Source organism: Schistocerca nitens, unplaced genomic scaffold (assembly GCF_023898315.1).
Source record: "Schistocerca nitens isolate TAMUIC-IGC-003100 unplaced genomic scaffold, iqSchNite1.1 HiC_scaffold_50, whole genome shotgun sequence".
In the NCBI taxonomy this organism is placed as follows: Eukaryota; Metazoa; Arthropoda; class Insecta; order Orthoptera; family Acrididae; genus Schistocerca; species Schistocerca nitens.
Genome location: NW_026045600.1, coordinates 5,001 through 10,000, shown reverse-complemented (window position 1 = coordinate 10,000; position 5,000 = coordinate 5,001). Strand labels below are relative to the sequence as shown.

At 53.7% G+C, this 5,000-nt stretch overlaps 1 non-coding gene across 1 annotated transcript in view; it reads left to right on the top strand.

Moving 5' to 3' along the window:
* Window positions 1-3,264: 3,264 nt before the first annotated feature.
* LOC126216988 (small subunit ribosomal RNA) overlaps window positions 3,265-5,000 on the top strand; it is a 1,909-nt gene continuing 173 nt past the window's right edge. The window contains exon 1 of the ribosomal RNA XR_007542308.1: window positions 3,265-5,000. This exon is cut by the window's right edge and continues 173 nt beyond it. This is a non-coding gene — a ribosomal RNA (small subunit ribosomal RNA).

Here is a 5,000-nt window from a genome sequence, read left to right as displayed (position 1 = left end):
AGACGGGTAATGACGGTCCGAGCGCTCAGTGTCAGGAGAGCTTTCCTGAGCCCTGACCCACAGGCAGGGTGTAGCGTATCCCACCCGCAGACATGTGACGTTGTCACACGACCAGTTGTCACTAATCGACTGATTGCCGATAATCGTATGCCATACACCGGGGAAAGCTGCCGCAAGGGGTAGCTACGTAGTGCAGTCGCACCTCTACTACTGTACAGAGATAGAACACCGCGTGACCGCAACCAGATTAAACTGATACATGGCGCTGATTACTAATAGATGCAGAGCCATCGGAATATAGATGGCATACGACATACAACAGTCCCTATACATGCTGACAGTCTGTGCACACATGCGAACTACACGTCACCCAGACACTCTATCACACACTACTCTCTGGCTGTAACAGACACAGACAAGATATCTAAGCACCAGCATGGAACAACATCCAGTGCATCCTCTCCGCCACATTACACCATTCACACTATGATAACAAAACCAGGAGGTCCACCCCAAAAACAGAATATCTCACTCTTCCAACAACCATCATTACTCAGATAAGCCACAAACACCCACACATGTCCTAGACAGGGGTGCAACCAACACCACCACACTGCCTTGTCTCACAGCATATAAGCAATGGCAGGAATGAAAGACACAGGCCTGCCACTCCCTTGCCACACCCACGCAACCGGCGCACCACCTCCCCTGAGAGAAAGATGCATCCTGACGTGACACATCTCAGGGTGCCTCAGGCGTCCACTTACCATCATCACTATGAACGAACCTCGTCCCCTCCCCCCTCATACACCATCCCTTAACCTAACCTATGTTGCACCTTAACCTAACCTATGTTGCACCTTAACCTAACCTATGTTGCACCTTAACCTAACCTATGTTGCACCTTAACCTAACCTATGTTGCACCTTAACCTAACCTATGTTGCACCTTAACCTAACCTATGTTGCGCCTTAACCTAACCTATGTTGCGCCTTAACCTAACCTATGTTGCGCCTTAACCTAACCTATGTTGCGCCTTAACCTAACCTATGTTGCGCCTTAACCTAACCTATGTTGCGCCTTAACCTAACCTATGTTGCGCCTTAACCTAACCTATGTTGCGCCTTAACCTAACCTATGTTGCGCCTTAACCTAACCTATGTTGCGCCTTAACCTAACCTATGTTGCGCCTTAACCTAACCTATGTTGCGCCTTAACCTAACCTATGTTGCGCCTTAACCTAACCTATGTTGCGCCTTAACCTAACCTAAGTTGGGGCTTAACCTAACCTAAGTTGGGGCTTAACCTAACCTAAGTTGGGGCTTAACCTAACCTAAGTTGGGGCTTAACCTAACCTAAGTTGGGGCTTAACCTAACCTAAGTTGGGGCTTAACCTAACCTAAGTTGGGGCTTAACCTAACCTAAGTTGGGGCTTAACCTAACCTAAGTTGGGGCTTAACCTAACCTAAGTTGGGGCTTAACCTAACCTAAGTTGGGCCCTAACCTAACCTAAGTTGGGCCCTAACCTAACCTAAGTTGGGCCCTAACCTAACCTAAGTTGGGCCCTAACCTAACCTAAGTTGGGCCCTAACCTAACCTAAGTTGGGCCCTAACCTAACCTAAGTTGGGCCCTAACCTAACCTAAGTTGGGCCCTAACCTAACCTAAGTTGGGCCCTAACCTAACCTAAGTTGGGCCCTAACCTAACCTAAGTTGGGCCCTAACCTAACCTAAGTTGGGCCCTAACCTAACCTAAGTTGGGCCCTAACCTAACCTAAGTTGGGCCCTAACCTAACCTAAGTTGGGCCCTAACCTAACCTAAGTTGGGCCCTAACCTAACCCACGTTGCGCCCTAACCTAACCCACGTAATTGTTTGTTATATGAATCTAGAAATTCGTGTAGCGTTGCCTAATCGCAACCCTCTCAACATAGTTCGCTGCGCGCACACTCTGGTGTCCTGCGTATTGAATCATGTTACGGTGCCTACCCTCACAACATCTAGCGAGTGTTGCGTACGTTCCACATGGTCCCGCTATCCACTGTAATGTGTACTGCTATAAGACGTATATCGCCCCCCCCCCCCCCCCCCTCCCCTGTCGCCTCTAGTTCGTCAGTCAGGAGTTTGCGTGTTCAATGAGCTTCGCAGCTGTGCAATGGCATCGGCATACGTACGCGGGCCACCTTCCACGTGTTCTCTCGTGCATACGTCGCAGCATGTATGTGGACTGATGTGGCGTGTCGTGACTCATAACATCCAGGCATGCAAGACCCATTGAATTCGCAAATGTAGATGGACGTCTACGTTTGCTGCCCAAGTTACGCAAATGAACTGGAAATCCGTTGTTGCGCGGTTGTTCGCGCTGGAGGTGAATCGTTGATATCGACGATCGGTACAGGTATTAACCGGTTGCTTCAGCGACACCCGTCATACCCACGAACGTGAGTGGGCATGTGGGTATGAAGCGATACGCGGCGGTGGCTGGGTGGGACCGTCCCCGGCCGGTGAGGGGGGGGCGCCCGGCGTGCTGGCCGCGCGCTGCGTGGGCGCACGCGCGGCAGCCGGCTGGTGGGGGCGCCCAGTGGCAGGCGCGCCGGCTGACGGACGCGGCAGGCGGCGCATCTGCGTGCCGGCGCACCCAGCGCGCGGCGCCGTGCGGCCAAAGTGGGTCCTCCCGGGCCCGGTGCGAAGCGCGGTGGACATCTGCAGTGTGCTGGTCCGATTGAGGACTGTGTGCGTTGAGGATGCGCCGCCGCCCGGCACTCGGCGCCGCGACGCCGTCTGCTGCTCGGTCGCCCCCGCGGTTCTCGCAGGTGGTTTGTATCGCAGCTGTGCGGATGTGTTGGCGCGTGCGCTGTGCTGGGAGAGTTCGCTTTGGCACCCAAGTGGGGCTCTGCCCCTCTGTGGCGCTGGCGTTGGAGCTGCCCGGTCACTGTTTGTGGCCGCGTGTTGTCTCCCGCCGGCAACACCACGACAGCACGCTCCCGGGCCTCTGTCGGCAGCGGCAAGCTCAGTTGGGAGCACGGGTGGTCGCACTGAAAGCGTCTACTCGCCTATCTCCGGGCGATTGCGCCTCTCTCGAACCCGACCAAGTACTTAGGACGGCGCTGCGCGCCGCCGGGACCTGAGAGGGTTTCGAGGTGTATCGTGCAGGGGAGCCCAGCCTCCTCCTGTTTGCAGAATAATTGAGCGGACGCTTGCGTGTTCGCGCGGGCCTCCGGGACACACTCCCGGGCGGCCGGCTGCTCAGCTCTAGTTGACGCAGCTCCCTGGTTGATCCTGCCAGTAGTCATATGCTTGTCTCAAAGATTAAGCCATGCATGTCTCAGTACAAGCCGCATTAAGGTGAAACCGCGAATGGCTCATTAAATCAGTTATGGTTCCTTAGATCGTACCCACGTTACTTGGATAACTGTGGTAATTCTAGAGCTAATACATGCAAACAGAGTCCCGACCAGAGATGGAAGGGACGCTTTTATTAGATCAAAACCAATCGGTCGGCTCGTCCGGTCCGTTTGCCTTGGTGACTCTGAATAACTTTGGGCTGATCGCACGGTCTTCGTACCGGCGACGCATCTTTCAAATGTCTGCCTTATCAACTGTCGATGGTAGGTTCTGCGCCTACCATGGTTGTAACGGGTAACGGGGAATCAGGGTTCGATTCCGGAGAGGGAGCCTGAGAAACGGCTACCACATCCAAGGAAGGCAGCAGGCGCGCAAATTACCCACTCCCGGCACGGGGAGGTAGTGACGAAAAATAACGATACGGGACTCATCCGAGGCCCCGTAATCGGAATGAGTACACTTTAAATCCTTTAACGAGTATCTATTGGAGGGCAAGTCTGGTGCCAGCAGCCGCGGTAATTCCAGCTCCAATAGCGTATATTAAAGTTGTTGCGGTTAAAAAGCTCGTAGTTGGATTTGTGTCCCACGCTGTTGGTTCACCGCCCGTCGGTGTTTAACTGGCATGTATCGTGGGACGTCCTGCCGGTGGGGCGAGCCGAAGGCGTGCGACCGCCTCGTGCGTGCTCGTGCGTCCCGAGGCGGACCCCGTTGAAATCCTACCAGGGTGCTCTTTATTGAGTGTCTCGGTGGGCCGGCACGTTTACTTTGAACAAATTAGAGTGCTTAAAGCAGGCAAGCCCGCCTGAATACTGTGTGCATGGAATAATGGAATAGGACCTCGGTTCTATTTTGTTGGTTTTCGGAACCCGAGGTAATGATTAATAGGGACAGGCGGGGGCATTCGTATTGCGACGTTAGAGGTGAAATTCTTGGATCGTCGCAAGACGAACAGAAGCGAAAGCATTTGCCAAGTATGTTTTCATTAATCAAGAACGAAAGTTAGAGGTTCGAAGGCGATCAGATACCGCCCTAGTTCTAACCATAAACGATGCCAGCCAGCGATCCGCCGCAGTTCCTCCGATGACTCGGCGGGCAGCCTCCGGGAAACCAAAGCTTTTGGGTTCCGGGGGAAGTATGGTTGCAAAGCTGAAACTTAAAGGAATTGACGGAAGGGCACCACCAGGAGTGGAGCCTGCGGCTTAATTTGACTCAACACGGGAAACCTCACCAGGCCCGGACACCGGAAGGATTGACAGATTGATAGCTCTTTCTTGATTCGGTGGGTGGTGGTGCATGGCCGTTCTTAGTTGGTGGAGCGATTTGTCTGGTTAATTCCGATAACGAACGAGACTCTAGCCTGCTAACTAGTCGCGTGACATCCTTCGTGCTGTCAGCGATTACTTTTCTTCTTAGAGGGACAGGCGGCTTCTAGCCGCACGAGATTGAGCAATAACAGGTCTGTGATGCCCTTAGATGTTCTGGGCCGCACGCGCGCTACACTGAAGGAATCAGCGTGTCTTCCTAGGCCGAAAGGTCGGGGTAACCCGCTGAACCTCCTTCGTGCTAGGGATTGGGGCTTGCAATTGTTCCCCATGAACGAGGAATTCCCAGTAAGCGCGAGTCATAAGCTCGCGTTGATTACGTCCCTGCCCTTTGT